This window comes from Manacus vitellinus, unplaced genomic scaffold, assembly GCF_001715985.3.
Source record: "Manacus vitellinus isolate BGI_N305 unplaced genomic scaffold, ASM171598v3 scaffold_60_pilon, whole genome shotgun sequence".
Classification (NCBI taxonomy): domain Eukaryota; kingdom Metazoa; phylum Chordata; class Aves; order Passeriformes; family Pipridae; genus Manacus; species Manacus vitellinus.
Window position 1 is genome coordinate 1335661 of NW_021940687.1, and position 14794 is coordinate 1350454.

The 14794-nt window shown below is 45.0% G+C and overlaps 1 protein-coding gene across 3 annotated transcripts in view; it reads left to right on the forward strand.

Moving 5' to 3' along the window:
• ARHGEF4 (Rho guanine nucleotide exchange factor 4) overlaps nucleotides 1–14794 on the forward strand; it is a 120067-nt gene that overhangs the window by 77097 nt on the left and 28176 nt on the right. The window contains exon 1 of one of the 3 annotated variants that reach the window (XM_018083142.2): nucleotides 13641–13922. The exons of the other annotated variants lie outside the window; for them this stretch is intronic. The gene's annotated coding sequence lies outside the window, so the exon portion shown is untranslated. Of the gene's footprint in view, nucleotides 1–13640; nucleotides 13923–14794 lie in introns of those variants that run through there. 3 annotated transcript variants of the gene reach the window in all.

Here is a 14794-nt window from a genome sequence, read left to right on the forward strand (position 1 = left end):
TCAGTCCCATCGTGCACACTGAGGGTGTGGGAAGAGGATTCTGCATCCCTCCCATTCAAGTGCTTGCCTTGGTGAGTCTTGTCACTGTGTGTCAGCAAATGGAATATCCTCTAGGTTTTTGTATTGTTTTCTTTTAAAGGAAAAGGCAAAACATCTTACTTTCTTTGAAGAAAATCTTCACAACTCTTTAAAATCAGGAAAAAAATAAGCTTGTCAGCAGGTCTGTATATCCATCATGCATGTGGGTGCTTTTCTGTTTCATTATTCATCATTATTGAGAACAATTTTTTCTTTCTTTTCTTGGAAGTTCATTTTATTAGAGTAAAATTCCATCACTTTTAATCAGGAAGGCAAATGGATGTGTCCAAAGCAGGTGTAATTTGTATAATCTTTGAAGCATATGTGGGGTTTTATTGGCCAGTTGACTGAAAGAAAAAGGATTATTTTTGGCTTGTTCCCTAGAATCTTGCCTGTTCAGGAGCCAACAAAACTATAAGAACAAACAGTACATTATTTACTTTGCTGACTGGTTCCTATGGGTAATTAATCCATCACTTAACTTCAGTGAGCCTTGGCAAAGTGCTGTCTACACAGTTGCTTCCAGAACAAGAGATTACAGTAAAATACAAAAACTCTGCAGCAAAACACTAAATCTGTGAGGCAGGAATTTTACAGGAACAGACATCTTAAGTGTTGGAATTGAAATATCTCAAATAGCTGTTAGTCAGACAGGCTTATCCTCATCTTCCCTGCTGGACCAAAAGCTGGGTATTGATGAGTCTCGAGTATTTTCTGTAGTGCTGGGAGTGATGGGGGGTGAAGATTTTGGTGTTCAGTCATTCACTCACATCTTGAGTAGTCTTGTCTTTGTTTTATTGTATTCCAGGTTGCATTTTATTGGTGGTGGATAAGGAAACTATGGTAACCACATTATTCTTAGCCTTCTTGGAAGAAGCAGCTTTCGAATAAACAGAGAAGCTGAAATACATTTTTAAGGCGTTTGGCAGACCAAGTGTTGCATTAAAAAACAAAGCACCCAACCACTGAGTTATAGTTCATTTTGGATCAAGAGAAAATGGCTATGAAATAAAAAAGAAATCTTTCATAAAAGTAGAGTAATTTATTGGCAGGAAGACTAGAGGGATAAAAGAAAGCTGGGAAGGTTGTATAGAGCCCACCTAAGAAGATCAGCATGAGAGAGTGTAAGAGCCAAGAAAAATCAATCAAAAAGTAATAATAAGGGTTTGGGATGAGAAAAGAGGCAGGGGAAGTAATTTTCTTGGGGCATCTGTTTGACATTCTTTCAAACACATTCTTGATGATTGTGAAAAGAGATTTTTGTGTTTAGATTGTACTTGGTGGAGTTTACTTTGTGTTTGGTCCAGATAAAGACCCTATCCTCATGTTTTATTGCTTCCAATTAGGTAAAAATGCAGCAAGAGGAAAATCTGTACTGCAAATACATTGTGATTCTGTCCTTCCAGTGCTATATAAATGTTACATATAGAACAGATACAGCTTCAAGCTTCATTAAATGTGTTATACGTGTTCTGAAGTTGAGCACAGGAGGGATTAGGCACATGAAAAGCCTGCCTGGCTCTCAAGGGACCATGGTGATGATAAGCTGTGTAGTTTTCATTAAGTAATTGGCCTGGCTAAGGAAGCTTAGGCCTGTTTGCCTGGAATTGTCACATGTGTACCGAGGGTTTGGGATGTCCTGCTGTGCAAAGGGCCCCTCTGGCTCTGTGCTTTGGAAGAAAAGCCACTGCAGTTCAACACATGGAGGGTTTAGCTCCTCACAGCCCTCCACCAACAGCACCATCCCATCTGGTGAAAGCAAAGCCCCAAGGATTTGGAAAATTACTGCAGGACTCCCTATTTTTCCCTTATCTCTTATGGCTCTATGCCTGATAAGTTTGGAATTTGGTATGTGAAGTCTCGTTCCTGAGAAATGCACAACTCATTGACTTCAGCAGGCTAGGATTTTATCTAAGACATGTTTTAAAATGGCAATACTGTAGTGTGTTACAGATGTTTGTGCTAACCAGTGCTTGCTGACAAGATACAATTAAGCTAATTGGTTCCAACATATATGTTTCTGATTTCACGAAGCAATTCATACAGAAAAACCTTCAGGAAGTGACACAAACAACATATCTGCCACATACCAAGGGCAGCAGATATTGTACCAGTACTCTCTCTGTCTTACTGGGTCTCTAAAGCATTAATTCTCGTGCTAAACTCTTTGATCACACACTGTGAAGTTGTTCTGGGCTCACCCAGTACTCCTCCAAGCACAGTCAATTTAAACAAGACAGAGTTGTGGACTGGGGTTTTTTTTGTTTGATTGGGGTTTTTTTGTGTTTGGTTGGTTTTTTTTAACCCCCAAAATAGCAAAACCAAACCAAACCCCAAAACTCATAAAATGTTAATACAGATGAAATCAGAACAACAGATTTTAATTTTGTTAAACATGAGTAATATCCTTCATAGCCCTTTTCACTTCATTTATCTTCATTCTAATTAACAGAAATCTCTTTTGTACTATGTGAGGACAAACTTGAAAAGACAGAAACATTTTAAAATAGTGCCACAAAATGTTGTCATCTCTTTTCTTTTTTCAAAAGAGTACAGAATAGGTTGCAAAAGCTGTGGTCACAACAGATTTCCAGACTGGAAGCTTAATTAGAATCACTGATCGTATGGAAGCAATATATAACATTCCTGTGTAATCTGGGAGAAGAGATTTATTACCTTTTTTTTTTTATCTTAATGTGAGTATATCGTTCTCCCAACTGATGCTGAAGCAAATAGAAACCAGTTAACAAACACCACCACCACCCCCTGCTCTGGTTTTTTTTCTTCCAGGGGCTTAATTCCTGCTTTTGTGTCCTGCCTATTCCTGCAGCCAAGGTTGACAACTGTGGTCCAGAAGTAGCACATATGATTTATTTGTGGAATACTGTATAAAGCTCAGTACTGTCAAGGACCAGAAATAATGTTTCCCTGTGGACATAAATCTTTACTGGATCCTTGTTTTTGATCCCCAGTGCTTGCATAAGTTTGTGTAGGGCTCAGATGGGAATGTTCAGGATATGGAGTCAGAATTGTAATTTCTTCTACTGCCTGACGGATTTAGTTTTTACAGTTTTCTGGTCTGCAAACTTCTAAGGTTGTTTCAGAGGGCTTTTTGCAATGGATTTAAAGCAAATTGGTATATTCAAATACTCTATGGCAATTATGTCTCACCAAACATCAGGATCAGGAAATAAGTGGTCCCAGGGGTTGCCAGAGCCATATTTCTGCTTTCTACCATGGGCAGCTGGGGCTGCTCTGAGACACTTTCTCATGTCCTCGATAGCACTGGGACTTGGCCATCCCCTGCTTGTTCTTACACACACGTGGGAGGTGAGGGTAGGTAGCTCCCACACCACGTGTGTATGGTCTGCAGCATACACACCACAGCAGAGTTCAATCCACACTGAAGCATTTCTATAAAATATATTAGGTTTTGCTAGATCCATGTTTCCTCTAAATACTCTGATTAACCTGATACTCATTAGGAACAAACAATTAACTTAGTTCTTGGGGCAAGAATAACACATGGGGGGCTGTCAGAGTTCTAACTCCCAAACAGAAACACGGAGGTGTGACAGTGGAAGGAGTGCTGCAGGCGTGTAAGGGAATGAGTGGGTTGTGGGCTCGGCCTCTGAGGGGACCTAACTCCTTGCAGGAGCCAAACTGAAGCAGCAGAACAGGAGTTGTAGCCTCTGTGTTCCCCCTCTCTGTGGGCATGGGTGTGTCCACACCCACATACAGACACGTTTAAAGAAGGGCAGGTATTGCCCAAACTTTGTGGCTGTAAAACAGACCCAGATACCTCACTCAAAGGAAATGACTGGAGACAGTGTGATGGCTTTGGAGTTCTCACATCAGCCCTGCCAGCTGCTAAATTGTAGAGACTAACAGCTTCTGTTAACACTTGTTAATGATAATGTGACTATTAGGGGACTCAATAAAATGTCTGTTGTTTGCTGGCATTAAATGTGTTCCCAGTTACCGGGGTGTAGAGAGAGGCTTGGCTCCACAGTGTTCCCCTTGGAAAAAAAATGATCCAACAATGTTTTAACTTCTGAAGTTACTTGTGCCAAGTCATCTCAAAGTCTGCCTGTATTTTATCCAGTGTATCCATGGGTTTCCAGAACTCTGCCTGATGCTTCCCACTGCTTGAAGGAAACATAGTGTGTTTACTGATGCTGCTCACAAGAAGTGGTTGTCTCTTTTAAGGTGAAGGCTGCAACCGACTTTCAGTACTTTGGCATCCCAGTAAAAGGGCTCTTTTAACCCCTAGTAGTGGCATTGTATCCTGTAGGGATAAGGGTTACATTCCAGAAGGTCTTGGCTTCCTGCCTGTCACTTGTAGCACATGAGAGCCATCTACCATGGCGTCACGAAGACCTTCAAATCCTTGCTCTGGGGCACTTGAGATAGTGTGGCAGGCAGGCACTAACCCTCCAAGGTCCTCAGGGCTCTCACATGCACCTCATCAGGTTCTGTGCAAGGACATCCAAGGAAATGTGCAGGTGAAGGTCAGTGATTTCACCATTCACGTGTAAAGTGGGAGCCTTTCAAACCTGCCCTCTCTCTAATGTAAAGAAGGAACTTACCCTGTCCTCAGAAGCTCCTTGTTTGGCTTTCAGGGATCCTTGGTTTGGTACCTAACTCTCTGCCTCTGTTTTGTGGGAGGAAGAGCACTGGAAGCACTATTTGCAATATTTGCACTCCCATGAAGATTTTACTTCAGAAGCGTTGCATAAATTAAACTGCAGTTATCCCTGCTCGAAATGGGAACCTGATGATGTGCAAAGACAAGTCTATTTTGCAGAATCTTGATGTTACAATTTACTTCTGCCAAAATCTTTATTTTAAAAATAGGTTTTGGGATGTCCATGGCCCAGTTTGCTAGTTCAAGAAACACCTGTGATGGATAACAGCACAATAACAAAGTGGGTATTGCAGTATGAAGATTTACTGAGAGAAGGGGATAAAGAAGGAATGTGACAGAATAGGAATGCTGGGTAAATGTTAGTTTAGAGGTTATTCCAGATTTAAATGTTTGCACAGAGAGAGAGGAGTGAATATATCTGGGTTTATACCATACTTGTACTTCAGGTTCCTCTCAGCATGGTTTTGATATCAGAACATTTTTGGATTTGTTCTTCTCTCTCCAAACCGTGATTTAGGGCAGCTCCTCTCTGCAAAGTTTTCTTTTTTCCCTAATCCTCAGAAGACATTTCACCCCTGGGGTGGAAAAATAAAATCGCTCCTGACTCTTCTGGCCCTTCAGAAAGCATTGTTAATCCTCAAAAGATCTTCCCCGTCAGCTTCAGCCCTGTCCTGTGACCAAGGCCCCTTGTCCTACACTTGGTAAACTGGGGGCAGAGTTACCATCAAGTTCATCCGTGGCTTAATACAGTGAAAGCACTGTCATATTCCTTGCAGTTTTATCTTATCACTCTGATAAGAGCAGCATGACTGTGGGAGCTGCAGAGGGAAGACAGATCAAGAAGAACGATGAAGCTGCTGAAGAGCCAACCCTGCTTCTCCTGAGGCTCATGAAAAGACTCTCCCTCCCTCTGGGGCCCTTGGGGCCAGCCCTCGGTGCCCTCAGCTTGCCCTGGGAGAGCCCCTGTTCCAGGCAGGGCAGGCATGCCCTGCTCCTTGCAGCAGAATGAGGAAATGTTGCTTGCATTAAGCCCACTCCCCACGGGAACCCATGGGAGCTCCATGGGCAGGGGACCAGAGCAGCCTTTGTCCCCGGTCCCCGTGCCTGGCACACCTCCACGTGCCACGCACTTGTCAGGGGCTCTGCGTGGAGCTGGGCAGTGATTAGGGCCTCAGAGGACAGGAGTGGAGCTGCTCTGCAGCACTTGAACATCAGGTTCAGCTTCTTTCTTGAAGTGACCTAGGAAGGTGTTGATGGGAGTTATTTTTTTTTCCAGTCCTACTTCTAACTGGTTTTATCTATGATCTTTAAAATGATCCTGCTTCTGTCTGTTCCACTGACTTGCCACTGGCAAGTCTTCGTGTCAACAGGTTTTATGAAATGAAAGCAGGATGTATAAGCTACCCACTATGGACCAAATGTCCTGTTTTTTCCACATTCCTCTGTCCCTAATGGATGCTTTGTTAGTAAAGCAGTGGGGCACCTTGTTCCTTTGCTGTCGGGACTATCAGTTTCTCATCCTTGCCTTCCTGATCATCTCAACAGCCACTTACAAGTTTGCTTCTGAGCTGTAGCTTAAATTGTTACTAATTTCTTGGTTGATGGGGCAGCTTTTGGAGAACAGCCCATCAAAATCCATTCTGGAAGGTGTATTGCTCTTCTGCATTTTTCCAGCCTGCTGGATAAAATAGAGGTATCAGGGAAAACGTGGCCTCGGGAGGCTGCTTGACCCTGTAAAATTTCTGCCCTGCTTTTCTGTCACGTAGGACATAGAAATGTTTAGCCTGTTTCTTATACACAGCTTATGTGTGTCTTTTACCCTCCTATGGCTTTTCTCATTCTCATACTCCATGGAGACTGTTGTTCTCCCTAGCCCTCCTGTGGCTCCCTTCGTTGCATCAGGAGACAACGAAGGAGCACTCCCAAATTAACCTTACTACAAGCCAGCCTGGAAGAACTCTTGCTTGGAAGCAGCTTTCCTGTTTTCTGCCTCCACAAGGCTGGTATATTCTGTAAGAGGTGAGGACGCTGAGTAGTCAGAGAAGTGTCATAACACATTATTTTGCAGATGACATCTAAAGGAATCCTGTACTCATATTTTATAATGTATGGGCTCAACAGAATATCTGAGACAGCCCAAAACTACATGGCTTTCTTGCAAACTTCTGTATAGTCAGAAATAAAGGAGACTTATGGTCTAGAAACAACCAAAAAACAAAGCTTGCCCCTGTTCCATCTCCAGTCACCTCTTGTACAAACTCTTAAAGGGTTTATCTGTTAATGTTTTTTCAGCTTCATACATTAGGCATCTTCCTCTATCCCATGTTTGTCACCACATTTCACCTCGTCCCTCACCTTGTACTATTGTTATTCATCCCCTTCTTCTCACCCACTTTATCTGTTTTCACTGGCTTCATTGCAGCTTCCTCTGACCTCACCTGCTTCAGGCCCCATAACTCTACCCATGCCTGTTCCCTCTCTTCTTTCCCTGACTTTTCTCACAGTATTTCTATACCTCTGATTCTCCTTTATATCTCTGCTCCAGCCCACATGACCATTCCTTGTTATCCATGTTATCCATTCTGTGTTATCCATTACTGTCAAATTTTCAACTCAAAAACAGGATATCCCAAACAGAAAAAGCATTAAAATAATTTTTAGGACCCTGAACACCTCCTGTCTCAGTCACTAAGGATGTCATTGCCAGCCTCTGTTCCTTCTGTCTGTTCCTCAGCCCTGTAACCAGAGCATCATCTATTCTGACCCCTTCCCAGCCATTGCATTCAGGCTGTGTTAATCTTGCTGGGTCTCCAAGACGCGGAATTTCCTTCCCTATCCATCTGTCTTCCTGTAAATCCTGTTCAGCCTATCTTTAATTCAGAGCATCATTATTAAGCATTTTTTGTTCTGCCTGTGTCCAGTCTTGTACTGAAAAGATACATTTTCCTAGGCCATTGCATGGACCATGCCTGCCTGTCTTTGCTGCTCTCTGCTTGTCCCTTGCTCTGCCACATCTATCATAACATGCTTTGTTTTGTTGCCTAGGCCATTCCTGCCTGTACCGCTCCCCTGTCATCTGTCACTCAACACTGAGAGAGAATTTTCCACCTTCAGTCAACCCCCAGAGCAGGCCCAGCCCTAGCCCAGCCCATGGGAAATGTGTGGTGCCATGTGTGTGATGCTGGAAGCTCCCTGGCCTCGGCTCACAGGAGCGCGTGGGATGTGTTGTGTCGGCACGTGGCTCGCGGCAGCAACACCTTCCTCTGGCCCCGGAGCTCCAGGCCAGGAGAATAATTCCCAGATGCTTCAAACATGTTAGTAGTTATTGTTGCTATTCTTGAAAATAAAACCTGCTTTAGGAGAATTTCGAAGATTTTCTAGCTTTAGTAGAGTCTGAAAGCAAAAGACTGGTTGCTAAGCAGATTATGGGTTTTGGTTTTTTCTTTTAATTAATTATAGTCAGAGGTGGCCAATCTGCAGTGTCCCAGTGTGCCCATGCCTTAATCTCTGCACTGCCCCAGGAAATGGTCAGGCCAATTTTCTTTCCATTGATAATTATCTCGTGAATCTTAGTACTCCAGCATGAGAACAGCTTGCAACGTTTTGGCAGGATGACATGAGTAATCCATCCAGGGAAGTACTGGCTGTAAAAACTGTGTGGGCTTGAACCATGCAGTACGAGCTAGGAGAAGATGCAGTGGGAGTAACTGTGCTCTAGTAACACAGTGTTACACACTGTAAAAATTCAAAGCAAATTGTGATTCTCTGACAGACTGTTCTCCATTGCAGAAATACACAATCATATGCAGCTGAAGAAGTTGTACTTGTTCTGAGGTTTTCTGGCCGTGGCTCAGTAGGAATGATATCCTTTTGGGAGGTGGTAGCTGCAGTTGTTACTGGGAGTTAATTCAGTGCATAGCAGGGTTGATAGTTGCTTCATTTGGATGCTGGATAAAGTGTGAGAGTGGGATATTTGGGAGTTCAGGAAACTCAGTTTCCATGGATTGATTTGCAGGTAGTAATGCTCTCCCCTCTCACTATTTCATTGTCATGCTTTCTTGTTTTCAGTTGCTGAGCTGAAAACTGAGTAAAAATTTGTCCATTGAACATCCAGTCAGCCTGAATTCTTTTTTGAAAGATGCATTTGAAGTGCTTTGTCACCCTGGTGTTATTAGATAGAAGTATTTTTATCACCTAATTAAAAAAATAAAAATCAATAGAAGCTTCTTCCCCAAGAAGATCTGCAACAGCTGTTTTATGAAAAGAGCAAGAATAATTTGGTGATTTTTATGTCAAAATATGGTTAAAAGGGGAAAAAACCCCAGTCATACAGACCCAGGTGAAATCTGTTACTCTGGCTGTTAAACTGTTGGAGGTTTTTGCAAATACTGAACACACTCTCTTCCTCTGTAGTTCTTCATGCTCAGCATCTGAACACCCAGCAATGCCAAGCAGAGGACAGGGAAGTTCATGTTTGTGTCTGTGGCTTCACTGGTGCAAAACCAGACAGTAATGCTGCCTCAGAAGGTATCCTATTTAGCAACACCTTTGGAAAACTTGTAAAGAAGTTCATATTTGTGTGCTCTGTGCTGTGTTTGCATGGTATGCAAAGCTCTGCACAGAGCCAGCAAACAGCACGGAGCTGCTGCCTGGTTTGTCCATGTGCTCTGCCCTGAGCAGGCAGTGAGGCAGCACAGCTGGGGCAGAAGGTACCTGTCTGTGTGTCAGATGGGCCCCATCCAGGCTCAGTTCTGGCATTTCTGCCTCTGTTGCTTGTTAATATTTTGATATATTTTTCACCTTGTTGGAGAGAGGGTATTGATAAATGACCCAACAAGAGTGTTCTTTTTTCCTCCAGGGGTTTTTAGGGCAGTGTTTATTTGTGCCTACAGTACTAATGCATCCTTGGCTTTAAGAGGAGTTGAACTGTGCTGTGTCTTGTACCTGTAGCAAGCACATCCCTGTTTGTGATAAGTCGAGGATAGGAAGTCCTCAAGTGTGCTCCAGCATGGTAGGTAGTGTGCTACTGGGAGCTTTGCTTTCCAAGTTTGCTCTCTTGAGAGAGGGGAAAGGTGCTGTTGGCAGGGCTGATCCCCTTGTATGACTGCCCTTGGTGGCCTCACTCTGGGAAATGGGCTCTTTGGCTTCCCAGCGTGATGGGAACTTCACTGCTTGTCTCCTCAGTTATTTATTTGCCTGTCCTACTGACCCACCTGTGCTTCCTATTACAGTTATTATTTTTTCACATTCATGTACATGTGCCTTTCAGTTCCCCATTCAGCTGCAGAGTATTGAAATGCTCTTTTCATTGACCAGCAGTGGGTTTGTCTGTACACTCCTGGCCTCCTAAAACTGACAACTAAACCAGTCTTCAAAAGCTTAGGCCCCGTTTGCTGCACATACAAGCACAGTGACGAGTAAGGACTGGGCAATATTTAGTATCATATTGATGAAAAGTGAAGGCTTGTCTTTCTGTTTTTATTTTATCTAGTATTAGACCGGGAGTTCTTGAATAACTCATTCTCTGAAGGCTTGGTCACTGGCCATCTTCTGGGACTGCAGCTTGGCTTTGTGTGTGCCCAGGCCTTCGAGGCTGTGCTGTGCTCACCACTTGCTCTGTTGGAGTGGCAGCTTTATTCCCCTGGTGCAGTCCTGGCTGAGGATGGCTCTTAGAGGAAGAATTGGAAGGAAATTATCACAATTGCAAATTAGATTCCAGTGGAGATTGTGCAACAATTATTTGAAATATGCTCCCTCAGTGATAGTTATACAAAGTAAGTCCCACTGTATTACAAGCCACGAGGTAAAACTTTCAGCTATTTCATCTCTTGCTGATGCCACCTACCACAGAAGCATGTCTGATCAGTTAGGAATAAGAATGAGGCTTTATTTCCATCATGGAAAGATGCCACATGGTGTTTAGAGAGTGCAGCAGGAGCTGGAGAGCCCCCCCCACTGCAAACACTTTGAGTTACCATGGAAGTAACTCCCCCGTGCACAGTCTCTGCCAAGGACCTGTGAGGGGTTTCACTGCGTGGGGGTGAAAACAAAAGCCAGGTCACAGCTAGAGTCACTCTGCAGCTTTTGTCCTTGTCAAGACCAGTTTCTATTCACTGTGGGGTCAGAAGGGTGACTGCAACTTATCATTAATTGTGCGATTCTACAAGATGTACACAAGGTAAACATGTTATTTGTGCCTGGGCAGTGTAGTGCAGAAGGGCACTTGGGTCTGCACATCAGAAGAGAAAAGGAACATAGGTGTGGCTTAGGCTGTTTCTTAGAGACAACAAAATTAGATGTAAATGTGACCTTCATTACTATTTTGTATCTTTTATTTTTTTTTCTGCAATTTCATCTTAATATGAGTTTCCCCTGAAGTTCTCCTTTCAGGCAGGCTCAGAGTAGTGTCAAGAAGTGCCCTTTCAGATGTCTTTATAGACATTCAGGCAAACTTTCTGTGCTTATACACAGGAAGTTCACTTTTCTGTGCTTCAAATGCTCAAGCATGTTCGTGAGTGGCAAAGATTTTAGGAAACTATTGGAGATCACAATGGATTTTAGAAACTTCTCAGTATCCTGTGACACCAACAGCGTAGCTCTGTCTAGTTGAATCACTGGAGTTTATTTCTTTTCAGTGTAACTAAGTGCCCAGAGAAGACGGTAGTTGTTGTGCAGCTTTCAGAAGAGCAAGTGTGATCATGCTTCCCATTCACCATGATTAGCTTCTCCTGAAGATCCTCCCAAATACTGCTCAGTGGCTTATGTCCAAACTCAGTCAGTCATGAAAACCCTTCAAAGCCAGACAAGATTTGCAGAATGCCCAGGAGTTGAACAGTGCAATGATGTGAGAACTGTGGACCTGAGGAACATTCATTAAATGGAAGCCTGCAAGCTTAGGGATTGGACTGTTATGCCATGGTGCATTTGGCAGGGAGAAATAGTTTTTTAAAGCCATTAAGCAAATGCAGGCAAAAAACTCAAACACTGTGAGCTTGAGCAGCTTGTGGATCCCAGTAGTTTGCAGCGTATGTGAAGGTTTTTTTACCAGGTCTTGAAGCTGCACCAAAAGCACAAGCTCTTGTCCTACACATTATTCTCCTTGTTCCATATTTAAGTTAGAGACAAGGAGATTTGCAGGATCTTTACATTCAGAAAACAGAAACTGGCATAATTCTAGACTTGATTTTATGATGCCTAAGAAAGACAGCTATCTGAAACAGTGCAGAAGCATAAGGAGACAGTGGACGTTTTGACTGCTTAGCCCTTTCTCTATAGCCCCTGCTGAGGTCAGCACAATTTGGGGAAAAACTCCAAAATCAAAGAAAACTCTTAAACATTTCCCCTTTTAAATCTCTCACCTGCTGTGTTCCAGGATACCTACAGGAACTGTACAGATCCCCAAGAAACATTATGGGCATTGATGTGCTAACACCTGAAAAAAGGCATCTTTTTTTAATGTATTCTCTGCATTGTGAGAGCAGCTGAGAGCATTCTGTCCATACCCACATCGTGTGGCTGCTCCCTCATTGCCCTTCCCAGAGACGGATGCTACCGTGTTTAGGGGGAGAACCATGACTTCTGGTTCCTTCTCCCAGGAATGTGTGTGTCTATATAGACACATGTTGGGTTTGGGGATTTTTTTTTTCATGTTTGAAACTGCTGTGTAAAATGCAGAGTCATCCTGTTGGATAGTTGCATCCTCTGTGGAGCATCTGCAGCTCCATGCATTATCTGCACTATTGTCTAGCCCTAACTCCAGGTGCTGGACTGCTGGATTCAGATTTCTCAGTTTCATGTGTGGGGTAAGCACCTGAGAACTGGAAGATGTGAAATTACCTCCTGTCAATGAAGAACTTAAATACTGGGTCCTTCTTTTCCTCTCCTGTGGAGTGCTATTACTGCTGGCTGTTGAGTAAGAGGTGGGCTCTGCTTTGCTGGCTAGAGGAGAAAAGGCTATAGTCAAAGAGCTCTCTAAGGTCTATCCCTGCCTTTCCAAGGAGGAGTGCCTTTTCATCCTGTCCCTGATCCGACATGGGTGGGAGCTATGCTTAGCTGGGGCATCTTTGAGTGTACCCCAGGCAGATTGATGCTTGGTGAACTTTGCAGTCCAGCAGCAAAAGTTAAGTTCACAAAAGGGCTCTGTAGAGCTGAATAGAGGTTTTCTGGTTGCAGAGATTTGAGGTTTAAGTGGCTCAGGCCTACGGAGGTGTTGGCAGAGGGAGCCAAGTCCTTTAGACATTCTGGCTCCAGGATCCCGCGAGGAGGTGGATGGTGGAGTCCAACAGGAGCCGCTTCTCCCGGGCCCCCGGTCACAGGGCTGCTCCTTCCCGTCCTCCTGCGAACAGCCCGCACTTGTTGCTCCCTCAGGTGTGTGGGAAGCCGTGTGTGCCCTGCCCGAGCCCGGCCCTGTCCCACGGCCGGCTATTCCCAGCCCCACCGGCCCTGGGGATTTGCTTCTGGCAGGGCTGGTCTCTGTTGCTGGCACATCTTAGCGCGGGTGGAAGGATTTAAAAAAGCAGCCGCCTAATCCAGCCCTGACCCTCCTTAAGAGCCTCCCCTGCGCACCCCACGGCTGCGCTCGGCGTTGCTAAGGCCTCGTGTATCCTGGAGACGGCGCCCAGCAAATCGCGGAGCCGCTCTCTGGGAAGCCGATATCGCAGCCGGATTGCGGTGCTCCGGCACGTCCTGCCAGAAGGAATTCAGTGTCTTCCTGCTGCCAGAGCCATGGCGACGGCTCCCTCGGCAGAGGATTCGCGGAGCCCCAAGGATGCGGTGAGCGGCTCCCCCTGAGCCGGGGGGCGTTGGGCACATGTGCTGTGCGGGACCGGCCATGGCCGTGCCGAGCATTTAGACTCCTGCCACTGAGAGCTGCAGGCAGCTTCTGTTCACAGCCCTCTGCCCCATCCGTGCCCCGGCTGTACAGCTGGCACTTAAGCTTTTCTGGCTTTTTTTTCTCCTGGGGGCTGAAGCCATGGCAAAGGTCCCCGACCGAAGCAGACACAAATGGAGTGCGCTTCACACTTTCCTCCGCTGCAACATGAACCCGGAGACCCAGCGGGTAGTGGTCTTTGTCATCCTGCTCTTCCTCATCATCGTCAACGTGGTGCTGATGTTTCTTTTGGCATTTCACTGAAGGAGGACTGCCGGTAGTGGTGTGGTGCATGGGGGTTTCCAGGACTGGGCAACAAATCAGCAGGTCAGCTTGTCGTTGTCTGCCTCTGGTCTGCTTGTCTGCTGTTACGGTAACTGTGTGTCTCAGAGTATTCCTTCCTTGTTTTTTAATCATCACCCCCTTCCCCACCCTGCTCCCCTCACTCTCCTCCTGTCATCACTTGTGCCTTGCGGTTTGGATCACAGTTAAACAAGAGAAAGGGAAAGAGGTAACACAGCCAACCTGCTTAATTGTACCCGTGACACTAATCAGCCTTGATTCCTTATGATGATGACGATACTGTGCCTGTACGTAGCACTTCCCAGCCCTGGAGAAGCCCAAAGTGCTGCTGCTTTGTTTGCAGACGGACTGTCATCCTATAAGGAGCCCTTACACAAGGACCTGCTACATGTAAACACCTGCTGTAAAAAGCTGAAGCCCGTAATGCCTCTGTTGCTCTGTCACTGTGAACATTATGCTGTGCAGTGGCCTGAGTAATGCCCAATTAGCCAAAGAGATTGATTAATAGAGTTCATCAGGAATTCTGGCTGAATAAACACTGCAGCAGTGTGGAAGGAGTGTTTTGTTGGCTTTAATCCCATTTCCTTTATTATACCTCAGTGCTTATCAGCTGTGTGTATCAAGATGGCTGGCAGAGCCACAGCACAGGACACTGCTTGCAGGCCACTCGTTTCTCACAGGCCAGTGGCAGCGGGGGAGCGACTCAAGGACCACTCTTGTAGACTGTGAGGAGGGAAGGGCAGCAAAGCAGCATGTCCCCTCTGGGCCTGTTCACCTCCATGATGTGTTACCAGCAGCCCTGTCCAGCACAGCACTTCCAGACTTGGCATTGGCACCTCAATGGAGCAACCCTCTACTTGATGGCACTGAAGGAGACCAATTCCCAGAGGAAGACA